Raw genomic sequence first — 12,062 nt, forward strand, 5'->3', positions numbered from 1 at the left:
TACTAGGCTCTGGGTTCTGTCCCCTGGCCGAGACACACCAAAGTCTATAAAAGTGGTAGTTTCTGCTCCTGCTTAGCGTTCAGCATACAGGGAGTGGGACGACTGGTTCGCCCGTTGTCAGTATAATGTGACCGGGTGGAGTGTGTTGCTTGGTGTCTTCGGCGGCATGCTTCAGTGATATAGCACTATAAAAAGGGCAAAAGTTCCACTATACCAGAAGACACAACACGAACATACCGCAGTCTCCCAGTACACTCACCTCGCACAACAGACACGCAACACACCGCATACATGGGAGGCCGTCCTTACATGACCATAGCTGTTAATAGGACGTAAATAAATCAAACAAACAAACAAACAAACAAACAAACACATAGGTTAATTTACATTTAGTCTTCATGATTTTTTTTTAAAAAATATTTATGCATTTCTTAACATAATTTATGTTATCAGCACCAATTGAAATTATTAAGACGAAAAATTTACAGTTAAAACAATGATGATATCATAATCAAGAATCAAGGACTAGAGTTAAGAGGCTTAATTTTGTTTTTTCATTGTTTAACACAAACTGATTAATACGTTTAGAATGCATCGCTTTGGTGTTGTAGCAAAAATGATTCAGGGATATATGTGTACGGCTTTCACATTGTATGTTCCGTCTTTTTGGTTTTCTTTCTTAATTATAATCGACTAAGGGGACATCACTGACTCTCATTCAATTAAAGAACGCTTGCGGGTATGCATGAGTTATATCAATACAACTTACTTCAAAGAATGATCGCAGATTGCTTGCACATTTAGTGCATGATAACCTTTTCTGCAAACAAATACATGCTCGTCGACGGTGGGGATTGGATTGGTATAAGAGTCCCATCAATGGCACCCACAACATTGGGCAATCCGACGATTTCGTGGAAACCTTCTTTCACTGCACGGACTTCAGTCATGGAGGAAGGGAATTTTATAATATGGCGATACTCGTCAAAGAGTGCATTGGTCACAGATGAAATACTGCGACTAACAGATGCTCTGCGAACCCCTCCCCCCTTCGCAAAATATCTAGGCACACAAGGACCCGTGTTGTGGGGGGCACTGCATGTGAACGCCGAGTTGGGCGTGTAATAACAGGTGAGATTGTTAGCAATATATCATTGATTAAATGTCTCGGTAGTCTATACCTCTCTATTAGAGAAACATCATCGAACATCTCTAAGATGTTTTGCTGGTCCCGGAACGCCCTTTCTCGTCTAATCATTCGCCGATTTTCATCTTCTTCTTGTAAAAACGACACGGCCGCCATATTTGTTTACGTGGGGTTTACGGGTGGTATTTTGTTGGCGTAAGTTATATTACGTATGCTTTGTGAAACGGTCAAAATAACTTACGTATAGGTTACGGGTACCCGTAAAGTTACGTATGCTTTGTGAAACGGTACCCTGTTCCTTATCACTACGTTTGATATGAGAACATCCTATTAGGGGTCACGTCAGGATGACCTTTGGAAATGGCCAATCAAATTGGCACTGCCAGAATCCTGACTGGGGACGAACTAGTTTGAAAGAAACTGTCCGAATAATTTTCGTGTACGTAGTCATCTCGCCCAGAGTGCACACGAATTTTAAATGTATATGCTTACTGGGACGAAATGGCGTTAACAATTCACGTAGAAATGTGTAGAAAATGTAGTTGATCTGGAATACACGATAACGGAGTGGTTATAAGGAACTGTATTTCAATCAGATTGTATTCTTCCTAACCGATCTTATCTTTCCTAATGCCTCCCTTGGCACCGCCTCACTTCTAGCCTTGAGTTGAGCGTTCGCCCCTGTGAGGAAGGCTCTGGGTTCTGTCCCCTGGCCGAGACACACCACAGTCTCTAAAACTGGTAGTTTCTGCTCCTGCTTGGCGCTCAGCATACAGGAGTGGGACGATTGGATTGCCCGTTGTCAGTATCATGTGACCGGGTTGGGTGTGTTGCTTAGTGTCTTCGGTGGCATGCTTCAGTGATATAGCACTATAAAAAGGGCAATAGTTCCACTATACAAGAAGACACAACATGAAAATACCGCCGTCTCCTAAAACACGCACCTCGCAGAACATACACGCAACACAACCACATACATGGGAGGCCGTCCTTACATGGCCATAGCTGTTAATAGGACGTTAGTTAATCAAACAATTTATTATTCCCCAATATCAATGTTACCCACGTTTGAAAACATACGATCGATCTCTGATGAAGTACATGTACGTATACGGTAATGATTATCGATTGATTAGAATAACTAAAACTGTCTGTAAACTTAATGGAAATAAATAACAAATAACACTCACAATGATGAAAATATCTTGAGTAAAAATGAATTTGGTCATGTTGCTGTTTGTTGTTTACCCTGCCATTACGTAAGCCTACTTGTGTGTGTAAACAAACATGGCGGCCGTACGAATCTCAGTAAGCCGGTTAAAATACAGTCTTCACTATGAATAGGATTGTATTGTATCACTATCTTGACATAGTTTGTGTATCAAACATATTGTTGTGTAATAGTTTAATGTATTATCAAGATTAGCATCGTAACCTAAATTTGATTTCGTTTAGAGTGAAGGCGTATCGCATAATGCATTACCGTAGCCTTATTTTTGCAAACTTCCGGATATGACCTCGTGGTGTTTGCCACTGCAGAGATCAATTAAATTATGTTTTATACGACAGTTTGATGTCTATAATGTCGGTATTATGTTAAATATTACACGTTATTTCCGTTTATAAAGTTGATTGGAGTATTTCATTAAAATCATGGCGACAGGATTCCAGGAAATACACATATGTGTAACACATTTGCAAGTTCGAATTCATGCTTACTCTCGCTAACATTTCAATACACCGGTTCAGATACTGTCTTCAGTACGCATATGAGTGTATTATATCTTTATTTTGATATATTATGTGTATTTGATATGTCTTTGTGTAAAGAGTTACTGTACTATCGACTTTTTGTTTTAGAGTGTAGGCGTATCCTATAATCCCAAGCTTTATTTTTGTAAACTTCCAGATATGACCTCGTGGGGTTTGATGCTGCAGAGATCGATTACAAGATGTTTTATACGACAGTGAGATGCTTATAAAATTGGTATTATGTTCTATATTACATGTTATTTACGTGTATAACTTGATTGCTGATTATTTCATTAAAATCACGAAGACAGGATTCCGGGAAATACACCTGTTGACAGATAACTTCGTAACACGTGTGCAAGTGAGCAGTCATTCTGAAGACCGTTTTCTTGGTGTCTGCGGACATTTCTTGTCCAAACATAATATTTAAATAATATATTTAACCTTTTATTTGATATTTGATCATTTTTGACGTTTTAATATTATTATCTCGATAACAAACCCCCAGAAAATCGATAGCGAGTTCAGACCGCCATTGTGTTGTAAGTAGACAACCACGCTTCAGTTGGCCGATTTTCCGTGAATTAAACAATTGTACGATTGAACATGCATCTGGTACGTAAATATTTTCATCCTTATTATATTTTCATTACTTATTTTATCTTTTAAACACTTTTTATGGCGATTTTTTTTCGATGTATAGCTTTACTAAACCGGCGAGTAAAACTTACGATTTTCACGTGTGGATCATTACGTAATAATGCAAAAACATCGTCAGATTTTGGTTTTCGTCCACAGATAAGTCTCACTGGTGTATAGGTAGCGATCCCGAATTTAAGAGGGAAAAGTCGCAACTTATACTCCGGAAAATACGGTATTATATAATTATTTGACTACTGACTTATAACAGTGAACCGGCCAGTGTCTAGTGCAAGCGTTATACGTAGTGCTAGATCTAGTATTGTATTTGCTTGTAAAATTTGAATCGGATCGTAAATAATAAACTTGATTATTAGCAAAATCAATCCGATCCACTTCATCAGTACCCTAAATGGGTTTTTTTTATATCGCCGGTATTCATTCTACTTGACGCATGCGCGGCAGCAGTTTTTGCGATCATGACTGAGGAAAAACTGCAATATTTTCCCCAAAATTAAATATCTACAGTTATGTTGTAACCGTTAGAGTCAACGTTTACATCACGGTAGCTTACATTATAGTCACTGTTCTTAGTGTTCTATCAGGTTGTTTATATTTCTTCAGCTGAAGTGCGAGATGAAGTAAACATAATCCTAACTTCCGCAGTATGTATATATGACTTAATGTGATAGTCACCTAGCTTATTGTAAATAGATATCATAGCTTCCATAGGCCTTCTAGAACGAATTTTGAGAGGAAATGGCCACGATCTTTTGACAGTGTACCGAGTCAAGCCAAGAATTTGTAACTACGTTCTTGGTCAAGCAGATACATGTTTTATTGATGAAAATTTTCATTACAATGAATGATAATAATATAGAAATGCTCAACTTACGCTTAATCAGTGTTTTTTATATCTTATCAAGAAAAACATTTCCGTGAAACGCATGCAGTATTGTAAGGGAGGTAACTCCCTAAGTACAAATGGCCAATAAAAAGTTAAATACAGTACAATAAACCAATGTAATAGATATATGTACTTATCTTTTGGACATAAAAAAATAAGATAAAATATGGAAAAAAATTATAAAACACAATGTATGCTTACATGAAATAATATTTTTTTTTCCCATCAATTCTACCAGATGAAAGATATTTATTATTTGTATTTTAACGATAGTCAGTAAAGGTAAATAATAGTTTCTTAAAATGAAATGAAAAAAAAAAAAAGTTTATTTTAGTAATTTATTCTATTTACATCTGAGGAGTCATGATTCAATATTAAGATTAATATATTAAGTCATTGTTTAATATTTTTAAAAATATTACTAGGGAAGTGCAACTAAAAAAGAAATGTATTTAACAGCCATTTTAAAAAAAATCATGAAGTGAAAGATATACTTTGCATGTGGATACTAATACAGTAATTATTATTATCATTATTACATGTGTATATATATATATATATATAAATTTATCAATTATATGACTTTGATTTTGATATTTAACAATAATGAATAAACTTTACCCAAAGGTCACATGAATCAAATAGCCAAATACTTTGAACTGACTTCTTGTCATTAGTGCAGATGATCTCATACATTATTAGAACTGTAAAATTTAATACAAAGAATATGGCTTCAAAATTTAATACAAAGAATATGGCTTCAAAGTACAGTTTATGTCAAAAAATTGAATCAATTGCATTGACCTTTATTCAAAGTCACAGGGTTCAAATAAGCTATTTGTAACAACTTCCTGTCAATATTATAGCTAAGACGACTGATATTAAACCTGTGTTATGTTTTTATTTTAAGTGAATCCAAAATTGTCCTTTTATGTGACCTTGTATGAATTTTAGAAAAAAACCTAGTACACGTATTATTATATCTATGACCTTTTATACAGTATATTGACCGTTGTCCTTTGGATCTTATACTTAAATGATAGCATTAATAGATTGAAAATACCAGGTAGCAAGTGACCAATGTGTTCTATTGAACGCATGTATTTTCTTTTAATCACAATAAATCTTTGTAATGTATATATAAAAATAACAAAGGTATAGAAACATCTAAGGAGTTTAACGAAATACTTAAAAGGGCATGGTTATGAGGACAGATGGCAGAAAAGGTCAGTCTATATGTCTGGTGAAGTATTTCAAGTATAAAACAACCGACGGGAAAACTTAGTTCAGTATCATTAAAAGGCCAACTGTTGCTGATGGATATTTTATTATGAAATTTATTTCAAAGATTACGTCTAGAAAATATACAGCATGACAGTTAACTTAAGAAACCTGATGTATTATTTTGCCATAATTTGCAGCATTTGACACTTCCTTTCGGATAAGATCATTGGAGAATACCGGTATGTGCATGGACTTTGAGGAAGCTGCTCAATGGTTTATCTTGATTAACAAAACACCATCTAGTTTTGAAATTGGGACAATTACATGTCTTTTTCATGATTTTGAATAACACCTCCTTCAGTACTTACAGTACTTTGATTATAGTGCTATATCACTGGAGCATGCCGCCGAAGACACCAAGCAACACACCCCACCCGGTCTCATTATACTGACAACGGGCGAACCAGTCGTCCCACTCCCTTTTTGCTGAGCGCTAAGCAGGAGCAGAAACTACCACTTTTATAGACTTTGGTGTGTCTCGGCCAGGGGACAGAACCCAGAGCGGTATATTTACGTTGTGCTTTGGCTTTCCACAGTTCAATGTGTAAATAATTGAATAGAATAACTTTCTTCGCAGGCAGTCTGAAAATTTGATGAAAAATTGAGTTTATATATAGACTTTAAGTATAAAATACTCAAAATATCAGTAAATGCACAGACATTTTATCAATAACATACTTTTGAAAGATATCATTATCAAAGCATAATGATACCAAAATGCAATACAATTCTTTACTAGCTGATAAAATGATGTGACAACATTATTTACCGGTTATAAATGGCTCATTGCAATCGGGACAGCTCAGCCTCGATAACAGACATTGAGTTTTGATTGAATCAGCTGTTGAATCTGATTCGTAGACAATAACGATATGCATAGAAGAAACTAAAGTAATTTCTGACAGTCTTAAATGATTTTCTAGCTTTGGTATATACATATAGCTACTTCCTCTCTCTTTGTCTCTCTCTGTTTGTTTGTTTGATTCAATTAACGTCCTGTCTCTCTCTGTTGAGAGTGAAAATGTGTAAGGGTGTAAATAAAGAAACACATGATTATATTTGCATAAATGATTAGTGGTTATGAGTGGGTGTACATGCATATGTTTTCATAAAGACAATGACAATAGTTTTTTTACTATGAAAAATTACTATTTCCATCCCTCCCTTTCTTTTTAGCTCACCTGGTCCAAAGGACCGAGGTGAGCTTATTGGATACCGCAGCGTCCGGCGTCCGTCAACAATCGACTTCTTCTCCATAACCGCTGGTCGGATTTCAATAAAATTTGACTGGTAGCATCCTTATGGGCTACTAACTGAAAATTGTACAAATGATGGGGCTGACCCCCCGGGGGCCTGAGGGGCGGGGCCAAAAGGGGTCAATTTGGCTATTTCCATATAAACGACTTCTTCTCTGAAAACCGAGCATGGGATTGCACCCATAATGCAATGATAGCATCATTTTAGGGTGGGGATTCAAAATTGTACAAATGATGGGGCTGACTCCCGGGGGGCTGAGGGGCGGGGTCAAAAGGGGTCAATTTGGCTTTTTCCATATAAACAAAACGACTTCTCTGAAACCAAGCATGGGATAGCACCAATAATGCAATGAAATCATCCTTTTAGGGTTGGGATTCAAAATTGTACAAATAATGGGGCTGACCCCCCGGGGGCTTGAGGGGCGAGGTCAAAAGGGGGCAATTTGGCTATTTCCATATAAACGACTTCTTCTCTGAAACTAAGTATGGTATAGCACCCATAATGCAATGGTAGCATCCTTATAGGATGGGGATTCAACATTGTGCAAATGATAGGACGTTAATAAATCAAACAAACAAACAAACAAAAGATAGGGCTGACCCCCGGGGGCCTGAGGGGCGGAAGTCAAGTTGGCTATTTCCATATAAACGACTTCTTCTCTGAAACCAAGCATGGGATAGCACTCATAATGCAATGGCAGCATCCTTATTGGGTGGGGATTCAAAATTGTACAAATGATGGGGCTGACCCCCCGGGGGCCTGAGGGGCGGGGTCAAATGTTGTCAATTTGGTTATTTCCATATAAACGACTTCTTCTCTGAAACTGAGCATGAGATAGCACTCATAATGCAATTGTTGTATCATTATAGGGTGGGGATTCAAAATTGTACAAATGATGGGGCTGACTCCCGGGGGGGGGCTGAGGGGCTGGGCAAAAGGGGTCAATTTGGGCTATTTCCATATAAACGACTTCTTCTCTGAAACCAAACATGGGATAGCACCCATAATGCAATGATATCATCCTTATAGGGTGGGGATTCAAAATTGTACAAATAATGGGGCAGACCCCCCGGGGCCTGAGGGGCGGGGTCAAAAGGGACCAATTTGGCTATTTCCGTATAAACGACTTCTTCTCTGCAACTAAGCATAGTATAGCACCCATTATGCAATGGTTGCATCCTTATAATGTGGGGATTCAAAATTGTGCAAATGATAGGGCTGACCCCCGGGGGGCCTGAGGGGCGGGGTCAATTTGGCTATTTCCATATAAACGACTTCTTCTCTGCAACTAAGCATGGTATAGCACCCATAATGCAATGGTAGCATCCTTGTAGGCTGGGGATTCAAAATTGAGCAAATGATAGGGCTGACCTCCGGGGGCCTGAGGGGCGGGGTCAAAAGTGGTCAATTTCCATATAAATGACTTTTTCTCTGCAACTTAACATGGGATTGCGCTCATAATTCAATGGTTACATCCTTATATGGTTTGGATTCAAAAGTTTGCAAATGATGGGGCTGACCCCCCTGGGAGCCTGAAGGGTGGGGTCAAAAGGGGTCAATTTAGCTATTTCCATATAAACGACTTCTTCTCTGCAACTAAGAATGGAAGAGCACTTATAATGCAATGGTAGCATCCTTATAGGGTTGGGATTTGAAATTGTACAAATGATAGGGCTGACCCCCGGGGCCTTGTACGGCAATAGATGCGAGGTCAAAAAGGTCAATTAGGCTACTATTTTCATATAAATTACTTTGTCTCTGAACCTATGTATTGGATAGCATATTTGTATGGTATCAATAGCATCATTGTATGGTTGTGATTCAAAATTAAACTTTGGGAGTCAATTTTGCTTATTTTTCTAATTGTCAGATTCTTGTGATAATTACTAACAAAGTTGTAAAACACTCGCCTTTTCTTATTTCTACCACCTGTCAAACGATCGGGCCTGCCCAGGCCGCAGCTCTTGGAAGCCAAGGTTTCAGGAGTTATCTCTCTTGAAGGCGTATTTGTCCGTATTGAACCCTATATGTGAACACGGACGAACGGCGATTTGAATAGCCCACCATCTGAGCATTACAATTCGAATATTGATGATACCGCCACTGACTCTAATTTTCTTTATGCATTCCTCTACATCTTTGTCCAAATCCCCCAATAATAAAGGATTGCCTCTGGGCGATTTTGGTAGGGATGACAAATCAGAAAACTCCTAAAACAATGATAAGAAATTATTTAATTGATGCTCATTTTACAGAAGTTACAGCGAGAAGAGGGGCTATATATAGAACCTAGCCTAGCTGGCCACGTACGTAATTTAAGCCGTATTTTCGTAAATATATTTTCGCTTTTTCAAGGTTAAATTTATATTTGTATTTTTGTAAAAATATTACTGCATAAATATTTACAATAATAAATTTCAAAAATAAAGTGCCGTATATCAGTTTTTTCTTAATTTTTCGCCTAGTGGACGCCTACTTCAAGAGCATATTTTGGCAAATTTAGCTGTTCGTCGTTATACTGATAGTAGTCACCACTTTTTCGATTTTTTGTTGTTGTTGTTTTTTTTGCGTTGTCTAATTGTTTTTCTACAACACTATCATTTGCTGTCTGAATTACGACAGCCTCGTGGGTACAGTATTGGCTTTTGCCCGGATCCGAGAAAGCCAATGATACATATAGATGTCATCTTTCCCCGTTTTCAACTAGTGTGTCAGATCCATTTCAAAGTCAGCTAAACAATGAGAACACTCTGATTAAAATACAGATCCTTACAACTACTACGTTATATAAAGGATCTGACATATATCCTTTAGGGTCATGTCCAGATGACTTTTATATCCCACTTATGGTCTTCATATCAAGATTACATTTTCTACACCTTGTCACATCCATTGAAAACGATATTTCGTCCCCGTATACATTAACAATAGCTTTATTGTGCTCTTTGGGCGAGATGACTACGAAAACGAAATTAATTCTGACAGTTTCACTGTCAATATTTTGCAAGTAGCAATTTGATTTGGCCATTATCCAACGGTCACGCGGGACATGACCCCTAATGGAATTTTCTCAGATCCTCTTGTCAAACGTAGTGATAAAAAGGATCTGTATTTTATAATCATATTGACAATGAGAAGGAAAGGCTCTATACAAATATCTAACACTATGCACCTGGACATACAGGTGTAACAGAAGTAGGGCGTACCTGCTGCTCCTATTGTATGATCGTAAAAGGCGACTAAATTTTAGGATCTTATATTTCTGTTCTTCCTAGCGTCTCCCTTGACACCGCCTCACGTTTGGCCTTGATTTGAGCGTTCGCCCCTGTGAGGAAGGCTCTGGGTTCTGTCCCCTGGCCGAGACACACCAAAGTCTAAAAAAAGTGGTAGTTGCTGTTCCTGCTTAGCGCTCAGCATACATAGACTGGGACGACTGGTTCGCCCGTTGTCAGTATAATGTGACCGGGGGGGGGGGGGGGTGTTGCTTGGTGTCTTCGGCGGCATACTTCAGTGATATAGCACTATAACAAGGGCAACAGTTCCACTATACAAGAAGACACAAAATTATATACCGCAGTCTCCCAAAAGACACACCTCGCACAACATACATGCAACACACCGCATACACGGGAGGCCGTCTTCAATTTGTAATTGGTCTACCGAAATAAAAACAATAAACTGTTTAAAATTCAACCTACACTTAATCCTAAAACTGTCCAGTCGGAGAGACCGCAGAGAGGAAGTTGTACTCTCTCGGCTCCGAACTGGACACACATATTTTACACATTCCTATCTATTGAGAGGGGAGGATCCTCCTACATGCCATGCATGTGATTCTCCTCTCACAGTGGAGCATATTTTATTGCATTGTATTGATTTTAAACACATACGAGATAAATACTACGATGTCTCCGACATGTACACTTTGTTTCATGCCGTGAGACATAATCGTATTTTTAGCTCACCTGGCCCAAAGGGCCGGTGAGCTTATGTCATGGCGCGGCGTCCGTCGTCCGTCCGTCCGTCCGTCCGTCCGTCCGTCGTCCGTCTGTCCGTCAACATTTCCTTTAAATCGCTACTAGTCATAGAGTTCTGCATGGATTTTAACCAAATTTGGCCAGAAACATCCTTGGTGGGAGGGGAACAGAACTTGTATAAATTTTTGCTCTGACCCCCTGGGGACAGGTGGGGCGGGGCCCAATAGGGGAAATTGAGGTAAATCCTATAAATCGCTACTTGTCCTAGAGTTCTGCATGGATTGAAAACAAATTTGGCCAGAAACATCCTTGGGGGAAGGGGAATAGAACTTGTATAAATATTGGCTCTGACCCCCCGGGGGCAGGAGGGGCGGGGCCCAATAGGTGAAATTGAGGTAAATCCTATAAATCGCTACCTGTCCTAGTGTTCTGCATGGATTGTAACCAAATTTGGCCAGAAACATCCTTGGGGGAAGGGGAACAGAACTTGTATAAATTTTGGCTCTGACCCCCCGTGGACAGGAGGGGCTGGGCCCAATAAGGGAAATTTAGGTAAATCCTATAAATCGCTACTTGTCCTAGAGTTCTGCATGGATTGTAACCAAATTTGGCCAGAAACATCCTTGGGGGAAGGGGAACAGAACTTGTATAAATTTTGGCTCTGACCCCCCGGGGACAGGAGGGGCGGGGCCCAATAGGGGAAATTTAGGTAAATCCTATTAATTGCTACTTGTTCTAGAGTTCGGCATGGATTGTAACCAAATTTGGCCAGAAACATCCTAGGGGGAAGGGGAACAGAACTTGTATAAATTTTGGCTCTGACCCCCTGGGGACAGGAGGGGTGGGGCCCAATAGGGGAAATAGAGGTAAATCCTATAAATCGCTACTTGTCCTAGAGTTCTGCATGGATTGTAACCAAATTTGGCCAGAAACATCCTTGGGGGAAGGGGAATAGAACTTGTATAAATTTTGGCTCTGACCCCCCGGGGGCAGGAGGGGCGGGCCCAATAGAGGAAATAGAGGTAAATCCTATAAATCGCTACTTGTCCTAGAGTTCTGCATGGATTGAAACCAAATTTGGCCAGAAACATCATTGGGG

The 12,062-nt window shown here is 38.9% G+C and overlaps 1 long non-coding RNA gene across 1 annotated transcript in view; it reads left to right on the forward strand.

Annotated features, from left to right (window-relative positions):
- Nucleotides 1-12,062, forward strand: part of LOC138305978 (uncharacterized) — a 285,191-nt gene that overhangs the window by 157,429 nt on the left and 115,700 nt on the right. The window lies entirely within an intron of this gene.

The sequence above is a fragment of the Argopecten irradians genome, chromosome 13 (assembly GCF_041381155.1).
Source record: "Argopecten irradians isolate NY chromosome 13, Ai_NY, whole genome shotgun sequence".
NCBI classification, from domain to species: Eukaryota; Metazoa; Mollusca; class Bivalvia; order Pectinida; family Pectinidae; genus Argopecten; species Argopecten irradians.